The sequence below is a fragment of the Mustelus asterias genome, chromosome 10, assembly GCF_964213995.1.
Source record: "Mustelus asterias chromosome 10, sMusAst1.hap1.1, whole genome shotgun sequence".
NCBI lineage: Eukaryota > Metazoa > Chordata > Chondrichthyes > Carcharhiniformes > Triakidae > Mustelus > Mustelus asterias.
The window spans coordinates 9,217,858-9,230,026 of record NC_135810.1 but is presented as its reverse complement, the minus strand read 5'-3'; positions in this window follow the sequence as shown (position 1 = coordinate 9,230,026).

Sequence of the window (12,169 nt, the reverse complement as noted above, 5' to 3'; positions counted from 1 at the left end):
AATACAGAGATAAATCTGGACCTATCTTCCAGATTTAGCACTTACTGGGCAACGGGACCTGAGGATTGATAGAAGTGCCCCTTGGGCAAAATCTCAGCATATCATATTGATTGTGGTCAGATCTCCAAAGGGGGCTCTAGAAAGTTCTTCCATGCAATAGATTATCAGATAATTAAGTCCCAGGTAGTGATGGTTAGTGTCGACAGGATAAGGGTATTGATTGTGGCTCCAAGGGAACATTTTTATTTTGAACATAAATATTTGTGTTCATACAGTTGTTAGGTTACCAGATCAGAAACACCATGGGGTATAAGGCCAGATTAGACTCCAACAATTTTTCTATTTTGGCATTAATGTGAGGATAGGACGTTTCACTCCAGGTGCGATTCTACTGACAAATTAGGGAACTTTTATCAAAACAAACTTTCTTTAACAACACAGTTTAACTTTTATAAATGAACTAGCTTAACCTTTAACAATTATGCAATACATAAACATCATAGAAATCATTCAATCCGACAGTGCAGAAAGAGGCCATTTGGCTCATCGAGTCTGCACCAACCACAATCTCACCCAGGCCCTATCCCCATATCCACCCACTAATCCCTCTAACCTATGCATCCCGGGACACTAAGGGCAATTTAGAATGGCCAATCAACCTAGCCTGCGCATCTTTGGACTGTGGGAGGAAACTGGAGCACCCGGAGGAAACCCACGCAAACACAGGGAGAATGTGCAAACTCCACACAGACAGTGACCCGAGCTGGGATTTGAACCCAGGTCCCTGGAGCTGTGAAGCAGCAGTGCTAACCACTGTGCTACCGTGCCACCCAATATAACATGACAAGATATAATTCTTAACTGCTAACCTATCATTATTAGTTCCAAACAAGAAACATTTCTTTTATAGACTTAAAGCCCTCTTTAACGTTAGTTAGCAAAACACAGGCATACTTGTTTGTGACTTAGGTTACCAGTCTTGGAGCTTTCAGAAAGCCTCTGGAGAGAAAGAGTTAGAGGGACACTTATTTCATCCACCAGTTCCAGGCAGCAACTGCCCCTCATTTTAAAATGAAAATGAAATTATTTTCTTTCTGCAAGCTTAGCTCCTCCCATTAACTGCTTGACTCTATCCCTGTCAATCAACCTAATTGAACCTCATGTGATTCTGCATACTAGTCTAAAATCCCAGGAGAATATTAGTGAACAAAAGTCTGCAAAGTAACACATTCTAAGCTAAAATCAGTTATTATCCTTCATTCTTAGCTGCATGTTTTCCCAGACAAATTAACTCTTGTAACAAAGCTCTGCCTCTTAAAGCAACCTCACCTTAAACATAAAATATACCAAGATAGCACAGTGCCGTCACATAGTGCCTTTCGCAACCACCAGAAGTCTCAAAGTGCTTGACAACAAATGAAGTACTTTTTGAAATACAGTCATTACAGTCACTTTGAAAACATGACAGTCAATTTTCACACAGTTAACTCCCACAAACAGCAATGTGACAATCTCCTTTTAGTGATGCTTAATGAGGGCTAAATATTGGCCAGGATGCCAGGAAAATCTCCCCTACCCTTTTCAAAATAACGTGATCGTTGCTTTAGGGTGAACAGTTGGAAGCTTTTTCCCAGGGCAGAAACGACAATTACAAGGGGGCACAGGTTCACGGTAAGGGGGGGAAGGTTCAGTGGAGATGTGCGGGGGGACTTTTTTTTACACAGAGGGTGGTGGGGGCCTGGATTGCACTGCCAAGTGGGGTGGTTGAGGCAGATATGTTAGCGACATTTAAGACTTTTCTGGATATACACATGAACAGGTCTGGAAATAGAGGGATATAAGCAGTTGGTTTAGAGAGGACATGATCAGCGCAGGCCTGGAGGGCTGAAGGGCCTGTACCTGTGCTGTACTGTTCTTTGTTTTTTGTTCTTGTTCATTTATGTGCACCTGTGAAGGCCTTAGTTTTACTTCTCAGCTGAACGATGGCATCTCCAACCTATGTAACACCCAGTCAGTGCTGAACTGGAGCCCCAGCCTACATTGTTGTGCTCAAGTCTCTTGAATGGGACTTGAACCCACTTCCATCGGACTCCAGGGCAAAACTGCTACTAACTGAACCATAGCTTTATTACACGCACCAAAGCAACATTGAGTCAGCAACCACTGAGGTGGCCTGAAGATTCCTAAGTTGAGACCAATTTCCACTCAAGATATCTAGAAAAAAAATTAATCCCACAATTTTTTTGCAGCAGGATCAAATCCAGGGCAGATTAGGAGCCCTTAAAAGCAGTTTATCGCATCACTAATCAATGTTTAGGTTTGCACCCATTTTATGCCCAAAAGGAAGTGGGCAATGTTACCTAAAGTGCCGGCGTTGGACTGGGGTGGGCACAGTAAAAAGTCTCATAACACCAGGTTTCCAACCATTATCTGGCAATTGTGTCTTTGCCTATATGTGTCGTGTTTGTGAACACAATTGTCCACTCACCTGATGTTCCGCAGGGCTCTGTACTGGGACCTCTGCTATTTGTGATATATATAAATGATTTGGAAGAAGGTGTAATTGGTGTAATCAGCAAGTTTGCGGATGACACGAAGATGGCTGGACTTGCGGATAGCGAAGAGCATTGTCGGGCAATACAGCAGGATATAGATAGGCTGGAAAATTGGGCGGAGAGGTGGCAGATGGAGTTTAATCCGGATAAATGTGAAGTGATGCATTTTGGAAGAAATAATGTAGGGAGGAGTTATACAATAAATGCCAGAGTCATCAGGAGTATAGAAACACAGAGGGACCTAGGTGTGCAAGTCCACAAATCCTTGAAGGTGGCAACACAGGTGGAGAAGGTGGTGAAGAAGGCATATGGTATGCTTGCCTTTATAGGACGGGGTATAGAGTATAAAAGCTGGAGTCTGAAGATGCAGCTGTATAGAACGCTGGTTAGGCCACATTTGGAGTACTGCGTCCAGTTCTGGTCACCGCACTACCAGAAGGACGTGGAGGCGTTAGAGAGAGTGCAGAGAAGGTTTACCAGGATGTTGCCTGGTATGGAGGGTTTTAGCTATGAGGAGAGATTGGGTAAACTGGGGTTGTTCTCCCTGGAAAGACGGAGAATGAGGGGAGATCTAATAGAGGTGTACAAGATTATGAAGGGGATAGATAGGGTGAACGGTGGGAAGCTTTTTCCCAGATCAGAGGTGACGTTCACGAGGGGTCACGGGCTCAAGGTGAGAGGGGCGAAGTATAACTCAGATATTAGAGGGACGTTTTTTACACAGAGGGTGGTGGGGGCCTGGAATGCGCTGCCAAGTAGGGTGGTGGAGGCAGGCACGCTGACATCGTTTAAGACTTGCCTGGATAGTCACATGAGCAGCCTGGGAATGGAGGGATACAAACGATTGGTCTAGTTGGACCAGGGAGCGGCACAGGCTTGGAGGGCCGAAGGGCCTGTTTCCTGTGCTGTACTGTTCTTTGTTCTCTTTGTTCTTTGAAGGAGCAGCACTCCGCAAGCTCCTGATACCAAATAAACCTTTTGGGCTTTAACCTGGTGTTGAGAGACTTAGAATCATAGAATCCCTACAGTGCAGAAGGAGGCCATTCGGCCCATCGAGTCTGCACCGACCACAATCCCACCCAGGCCCTACCCCCACATATTTTACCCGCTAATCCCTCTAACCTACGCATCTCAGGACTCTAAGGGGCAATTTTTAACCTGGCCAATCAACCTAACCTGCACATCTTTGGACTGTGGGAGGAAACCGGAGCACCCGGAGGAACCCCACGCAGACACGAGGAGAATGTGCAAACTCCACACAGACAGTGACCCGAGCCGGGAATCGAACCCGGGACCCTGGAGGTGTGAAGCAGCAGTGCTAACCACTGTGCTACCGTGCCGCCCCAAACTTCTTACCACTTCTTACTATATTCATGAGAAAGCTTGATAAACACCTGAGGGAGAAAGGAATAGAATGTTGTACTGATGGCGTTAGCTCAAGAGGGCTGGGAGATGGCAGGTATGACATGTACACACCCGTATGGACTTATTGAGCTAAATGACTTATTCCGGTTTGGCAAATTCTACTTCTGAAGCAGATTCATTGTCGATTTTGGTAAACTGAAGAAAAGTCCCCCATCAGGGGGTGATAGTAACTCTTTTAAAAAGATATTGGGTCAGATTTTCCGACCTCGCTCGCCTGAAAACCGGAAACGTCCGCCTGAGGTCAACGGACCTTTGCATGGTCCGTGTCCCATCTGCTACGATTCCCACGGCAGGCAGGATGGGAAATTCCCTCCCATTGGGTGGGATTCTGCACCCCCTGTGCAGCCATGGCATGTTTTCCAGCGGCGGAGGCAGCCCTCCATTGGCCGCTGGCGGAATCGTCCAGTTGTCTATGCCATTTTGCGCGGCCCTCCCACTCTGCTGCTGGGGAACCGGCGCGAGACAGGGTGGGGGAGGGGTGGGGGTTATTTGTCTTTGGTGGGACTGGAAGATCCCACCAGTGGGAAGGGCTGGAAAATCCCACCCATTGGTCAAACTACTGACTGCCATTGGGATTCAACAAATGAGCATATACTGAAAATTCGCTTCAATACAGTAACAAATTAGATTTCAAATCATGTAGCCTAAAGGAGAGAGGATAGACTGATGTGCCAAGCTCCTGGAAAAAGAAAATTGAGGGAATTCAATAACTAACCTGAAAAGCAAATATGCTGGAGCACTAAATAGGAGCAACCAATTTCCTCTTTTGAATTGATGAGCAGTCCACCAGACATCACAGCCTCAGTCTGCACACAGAACATGACTTGTCTGCTCATTAAATGATCTTTCAAGCACTTTATTCTCTCAGTAAGAATCAAGGCCAAGGCACAGCTGATCACATATATTCTATAAAACATTATGACATTTGTTCTTTTGCGAAGTGGGTAATGTCATCCTGAGGATGCAAATAGTCAGAGCTGAATGAAATTCTAGTAAAGGGAGGTTTTGAAGGTGGATAATTTCACTCTTTTATTTGGTGGAGAGTTTTGGACACGGTAAATTCGGTAAATACATTTGCCTGATTTGCTGAAGGAAAGAGCCCATGTTTTCAGTTAAGTTTAAAGTTTATTTATTCATGTCACAAGTAGGCTTACGTCAACACCACGAGGAAGTTACTGTGAAAATCCCCCAGTTGTCACACTCCGGCACCTGTTTGGGTACACTGAGGGAGAATTTAGTATGGCCAATGCACCTAACCAGCACGTCTTTCGGACTGCGAGAGGAAACCGAAGCACCCGGAGGAAACCCACGCAGACACGGGGAGAATGTGCAGAGTCCGCACAGACAGTGACCCAAGCCAGGAGTCGAACCCGGGTCCCTGGTGCTGTGAGGCAGAAATGCTAACCACTGTGCCACCATGCCGCCCTGGTACTTACTGACCCAGGGATAAGGCAAAGCCTCAGCTGAGAATGTTGGTCATTCTGGTTAATGATTTCAGACGATGCCATCAAAGTACTCTCCCTATTCTGTTTGTAAGCTATCCAAATTCCTCATGGACATAGAACCACCCTGCAAATTGACTCCAATTTGGCACTATGGGCGAGATTTTCTGGCCACGCTCACTCCAAAACTGGAAAACCCCGCCCAAGGTCAACAGACCTTTGCATGGTCCGCCCTTCACTGGCTACGATTCCCATGGCGAGCGGGACAGGAAAGGTCCCCCCAAATTTCAAATGTTATCTATGACAGCCCTGCAGTTTTCACTCAGTCCCAATGATTCCTTCGACACAATGATCCAAGAAGGAACCCAACTGACAGAAAATATTGTGGAATATTAAGGACAAATAACGTTTAAGGCAACTCAATTTTCTGTGATCCTTTATGCTGGTTTTAAAGGACGCCATGTTATGAGTCTGCCCTGCCCACTAAACTGGCCAGCCCCACCGTTGAAAATAGAAGCAAAATACTGCAGATGCTGGGATTTGAAACAAAAACAGAAAATGCTGGAAAATCTCAGCAGGTCTGACAGCATCTGTGTGGAAGCTCTGACGGAGGGTCTACCAGACTCAAAACGTTAGCTCTATTCTCTGTCCACAGATGGTGTCAGACCTGCTGAAATTTTCCAGCATTTTCTGTTTTTGCCACCATTGAAAATCTCTGGTAATTTTGTGTTTTGTTGCAAGCCTTTAAGGAAGCTCTGAAAATTAAGCAGTAATTTTCTTTTGAGATGCAATGACACTAATAGGCACTTTTTAAATAGACTTTGAAATATAATATTTTAACTTGCTAAAAAACTAACTACTGTTCCCTAACACAACCAATAAATGGTTCCATACAGATTTCTTTAAGGTCATTTTCAATTCATTAAAATCAGGGCACTTGGAGGTGGGGAATGAGGTGCTCTGATTAAAATGTATATATATAAAGTTAAAGTTTATTTATTAGTCACAAGTAAGGCTTACATTAACACACGTCTTTCAGATTGTGCAATACATTGTGCAATATGCACATTTATAGCTGTGTTAAACAACCACTCTGAAATGCAGGAAAAGGATATTATTTACAGACACAAAGAAGCTCAAGAAACACATTTTAAAGTGGCGCTCAGTTGCATTGACTCAGAGAATCATAGAATCATAGAAACCCTGCAGTGCAGAAAGAGGCCACTGGGCCCATCGAATCTGCACCGACCACACTCCCACCCAGGCCCTACCCCCATATCGCTACATATTTACCCACTAATCCCACTATCCTACACATCTCAGGACACTAAGGAGAAATTTTTTAGCGTAGCGAATCGACCTAACCCGCACATCTTTGGACTGTGGGAGGAAACCAGAGCACCCGGAGGAAACCCACGCAGACACGAGGAGAATGTGCAAACTCCACACAGACAGTGACTCAAGCCGGGAATCAAACCCAGGTCCCCTGGAGCTGTGAAGGGACTAACGACTGTACTACCGTGCCGCCCTGACTCGTGGTGGATTTTACACTTGTCAATATGCAAATGAATTTGAACGGAAAAGAGAGAAATAAAAGCATTCCTCAAAATGGGTGCAACTTTGCATGAAATTGCGCCCGGATCACCAAATGTGAAAATTCTATCCAATCACTATTTATATAGTTACTTACCATAGCTAGAGTATCATTAAATCCTGAACAGTAAAGCAGCGAAAGGGCATATTCTGATAGAAAGTGTCTCCATGGACTTCCTGGGAGCTGAATGCTATCTGTGGTATTTAGGCTTGTTCTGGAATCTAAGTTTCAAAATATACCATACAACCATAGAATCCCAACAGTGCAGGATGGGGCCATTTGGCCCATCTGCACCAACTCTCTGAAAGAGCATTCCACCCAGGCCTGTCCCTACCTGTCCTATTCCCGTAACCCCTCGCATTTACCATGGCTAAACCACCAAACCTTACACATCTTTGGATGCTAAGGGGCGATTTAGCATGGCCAATCTACTAAGCTACACATCTTTGGACACTAAGGTGCAATTTAGCACAGGCAAACCACCAAACTGGCACATCTTTGTACACTAAGGGGCAATTTAGCATGGCCAATCCACCGAAGCTGAACATCTTTGGACCATAAGACCATAAGACATAGGAGCAGAATTAGGCCACTCGGCTCATCGAGTCTGCTCCGCCATTCAATCATGGCTGATAGTTTCCTCATCCTCATTCTCCTGCCTTTTCCCCATAATCCCTGATCACCTTATTATCAAGAACCTATCTATCTCTGTCTTAAAGACACTCAATGACTTGGGCCTCCACAGCCTTCTGCGGCAAAGAGTTCCACAGATTCACCACTCTCTGGCTGAAGAAATTTCTCCTCATCTCTGTTTTAAAGGATTGTCCCTTTAGCCCGAGGTTGTGCTTTCTGGTCCTAGTTTTTCCTACGAGTGGAAATATCCTCTCCACGTCCACTCTATCCAGGCCTCGCAGTATCTTGTAAGTTTCAATAAGATCCCCCCTCATCCTTCTAAACTCCAACGAGGACAGACCCAGAGGGAGGAAACTAGAGTTCCCGGATAAAACCCACGCAGACAAGGGAAGAACATGCAAATTCCACACAGTTACCCAAGGTCAGAATCAAACCCAGGACTCTGGCACTGTGACACAGCATACATGGCCTGCTCTCACCCCACCAACCTCGCAGTGTAAATTTAGCCAGATTGTCACAGTGACATATAGCATGAGTAGACAAATGCCAACTACCCACTGACATCTGTTTAGTGCCCTGCATTGTAACCAAGCTGATTCAGCAGTACCAGAATTGAATTATAAATAGTACTTGATTCAGAAAAGGCCAAAAGATAGTTGTGTGTTTTTTTTAAAATTTTCTTGAGCTGTGAATGTTGTTACCAAAGCCACATCTAATTTTCACCCTGGATTTTGAACTGCTGAGTACAGGTACAGCACAGTAGAGTTAGGTAAGGGGTTTAAGGGCTTGAACCCATGTTGGGTGAAGGAACAGTGATATGAGCCTTGCAAGGAAACTTAGAGGGAAGGGTACTCCTTTGCACCCGCCAACATTTACATTCTAGGTGGCGGATATTGTGGGTTTGACAGTTGCTGTCAAAGAAGTGGGAGCAAATTTTCCCGTTCCGTCCACCATGGGAATCATAGCAGGCGAGGAGCGGACCATGGAAAGTTCCATTGACCTCGGGCGGGATTTTCTGATTTGGGGGCAAGTGTGGCTGGAAAACCCCACCCATGTGACAGGTTGCTACAGCAGATTCTGTAGGTGGTACACTTTGCAGCCATAGTGCGCTGGTAATGAAGGGATTGAATGTTCAAGTTGGTAGATGGGGTATTTGTTCCGGATGGTGTTGAGCTTCCTGAGTGTTGTCTGGACTCACCCAGGCAAGTGAAATGTATTTACATTGAAACATAGAAACTAGAAACAGGAGTCGGCCACTCAGCCCTTCGAGTCTGCTACGCCATTCATTTTGATCATGGCTGATCATCGAATTTCCATCAGACTCCTGGCCCTGTCCCTTGCAGCTGGTGCAGAATCTTTGTGGAGTCAGGAGGTGAACCACATGCTGCAGAATCCTGAATCTCTGACATGATCTATTGATCTAATTATGCGCAGGTCCAGGTAAATCTTGGGCCAATGGTGACCCCCAGGACGCCGAAGGTGGGTGAAATCAATTATGGCGATATTTATGGGGCATCACGGTGGCGCAGTGGTTAGCACGGCTGCCTCACAGCGCCAGGGACCTGGGTTTGATTCCTGGCTTGGGTCACTGTCTGTGTGGAGTTTGCAAGTTCTCCCCGTGTCTGTGTGAGTTTCCTCCGGGTGCTCCAGTTTCCTCCCACAGTCCGAAAGATGCTGCTTAGGTGCATTGGCCATGTTAAATTCTCCCTCAGTGTCCCAGAACAGGTGCCAGAGTGTGGCAACTGGGGAATTTTCATAGCAACTTCATTGCAGTGTTAATGTAAGCCTACTTGTGACTAGTAAATTAAAATTTAATAAACACTATCTAATTTAAGTTAATTTTTTAATAAACCTTTGAAAATCAGACTGTAAAAAACAGCAGGAAGTTAGAAGACACTACTATACCTTAGTAAAGGATGTTTGACCTTTTGGGATCCACTCCTTGGGACGTTTGACATTGATGCTACATGGCTGACATGTGAACTCATTTAATTTTCCATTGTAAACAACCCTTTGGCGAACACAGAAAATCGTTAAAAAGTAAATGTTTCAGATATGTTCCAAAATAAAGATGAAGCAATCTATAAAAATAGAAAATTGTTTTGATTTCCAGCATCCGCCATATTTTGATTTTGAAATAACTATCCTGGTAATCTCAGAACAAGTTCACCTCAATCATTTGAAATCTGGCTTGGAGGAATCCTGTTGTTCGGTCACATTACGGGTTCATCAAGTGAAGTTGCCATAGTCCCAAATGATCATAGGCTGGTGGTGATATAACCTGAGGATCATAGAATCCTGCAGTGCAGAAGGAGACCATTCGGCCCATCGAGTCTGCACCGATCGCAATCCCGCCCAGGCCCATGACCCCATGCATTTACCCTCGCTAGTCCCGCTGACAGTAAGGGGCAATTTAGCATGGCCAATTCACCCAACCAGCACATCTTTGGACTGTGAGAGGATATTGGATCACCCGGAGGAAACCCACGCAGACACGGGGAGAACATGCAGACTCCATACAGACAGTGACCCAAGCCGGGAATCGAACCCGGGTCCCTGGTGCTGTGAGACATCAGTGCTAACCACTGTGCCACTGCGCTGCTTCAGGCAAGGAGCAAGGTTGGGAAGGCGTGCCTTTATGAATAACCTCGGTCGGCACAGGAATTGAACCCACATTGTTGGTGTCCTTCCACATCATAAACTAACCATCCAGAAAACTGAGCTAAACGCCGCACCCACCGCCCCCCCCCCCCCCGGCCCGACCACCCCCCACCCCCACCCCCCCCCCCCCCCCCCCCCCCCGCCCGACCATCCAATTGGTTAATACCAATAGGATGAAATGAGGAGATGTCAACAGGTTGGAATTGTGATTTATTATCTCCGGAGCCAATGGCTGGAATTCTCCATTGTTGTTCACCCTGCCACCGCTGCCAGTGAGAATGGAGAATTTGGCGCTCAGACCTATCTCCATTCACAAGCAGCTGGAGCAGAGAATCCCAGCTGAGGTGGGAAAATCCCGGCCAATGACTACATCTGTGTTCAGTCTGAAAAGGTTTTAGGCATCTATGTTTGGAGTCATACTGCCCACAAAGAGGGACTGGTAGTATTGAGGAAGCAGGGGGTCTGCAGAAGGACTTGGACAGATTAGGAGAGTGGGCAAAGAAGTGGCAGATGGAATACAATGTGGAAAAGTGTGAGGTTATGCATTTGGAAGGAGGAATGGAGACATAGACTATTTTCCAAATGGGGAAATGCTTAGGAAATCAGAAACACAAAGGGACTTGGGAGTCTTTGTTCAAGATTCTCTTAAGGTTAACGTGCAGGTTCAGCCGGCAGTTAGGGAGGCAAATGCAATGTTAGCATTCATGTCGAGAGGGCTAGAATACAAGAGCAGGGATACACTTCTGAGGCTGTATAAGGCCCTGGTCAGACCCCATTTGGAGTATTGTGAGCAGTTTTGGGCCCCATATCTAAGGAAGGATGTGTTGGCCTTGGAAAGGGTCCAGAGGAGGTTCACAAGAATGATCCCTGGAATGAAGAGCTTGTCGTATGAGGAACGATTGAGGACTCTGGGTCTGTACTCGTTGGAGTTGAGAAGGATGAAGGGGGGGATCTTATTGGAACTTAGAGGATACTGTGAGGCCTGGATAGAGTGGACGTGGAGAGGATGTTTCCACTCGTAGGAAAAGCTAAAACCAGAGGGCACAACCTCAGGCTAAAGGGACGATCCTTTGAACAGAAACGAGGAGGAATTTCTTCAGCCAGAGAGTGGTGAATCTGTGGAACTCTTTGCCGCAGACGGCTGTGGAGGCCAGGTCATTGAGTGTCTTTAAGACAGAGATAGATAGGTTCTTGATTAATAAGGGGGTCAGGGATTATGGAGAAAAGGCAGGAGAATGGGGATGAGAAAACTATCAGCCATGGTTGAATGGCAGAGCAGACTCGATGGGCCGAGTGGCCTAATTCTACTCTTATGGTCTTTTGGTCAAAGAGATTGTCCCAACTACAGCACAAGCTTGTGCCATGATTTTATGTTGATTAATGTCATCAATAGAGAATGATAGTTCTGTGATATCTTGACAGACACTAACAAGGCACTTAGAACAAGAATGAGATTGGAAATTCAGGTCCAATGTCTTAACGTGTTTTCAAATTTTTTCTCACTATAATAATGTTGCGAGCATGATCAGTTTTATTGAAAATATATTTAAAGACAACTATTGGGTTTATAAGACTTGCCGTTTTACTTCACAAACACTGCTTGATATGAAATGTTCAAGTCCCCGGCCGTTTCATTTTCTTCTGAAATAAGCCACACAGCCCCTGCCATTGAGATGGGATTGGCAATGGTGGAGTTTTGTGTGGTATGTACCAAGGTAGCCCATTAATAGAATCAATAGAATATATACAGACCCGAGAGATCTCAGTGGACCTTTGTTGGTCCTTAACTATTAATGCTTCTGGTGTGCTATGTGGGATCATGCAAGACAATGAATTTACTTAGAGCCTGATGGATTGGC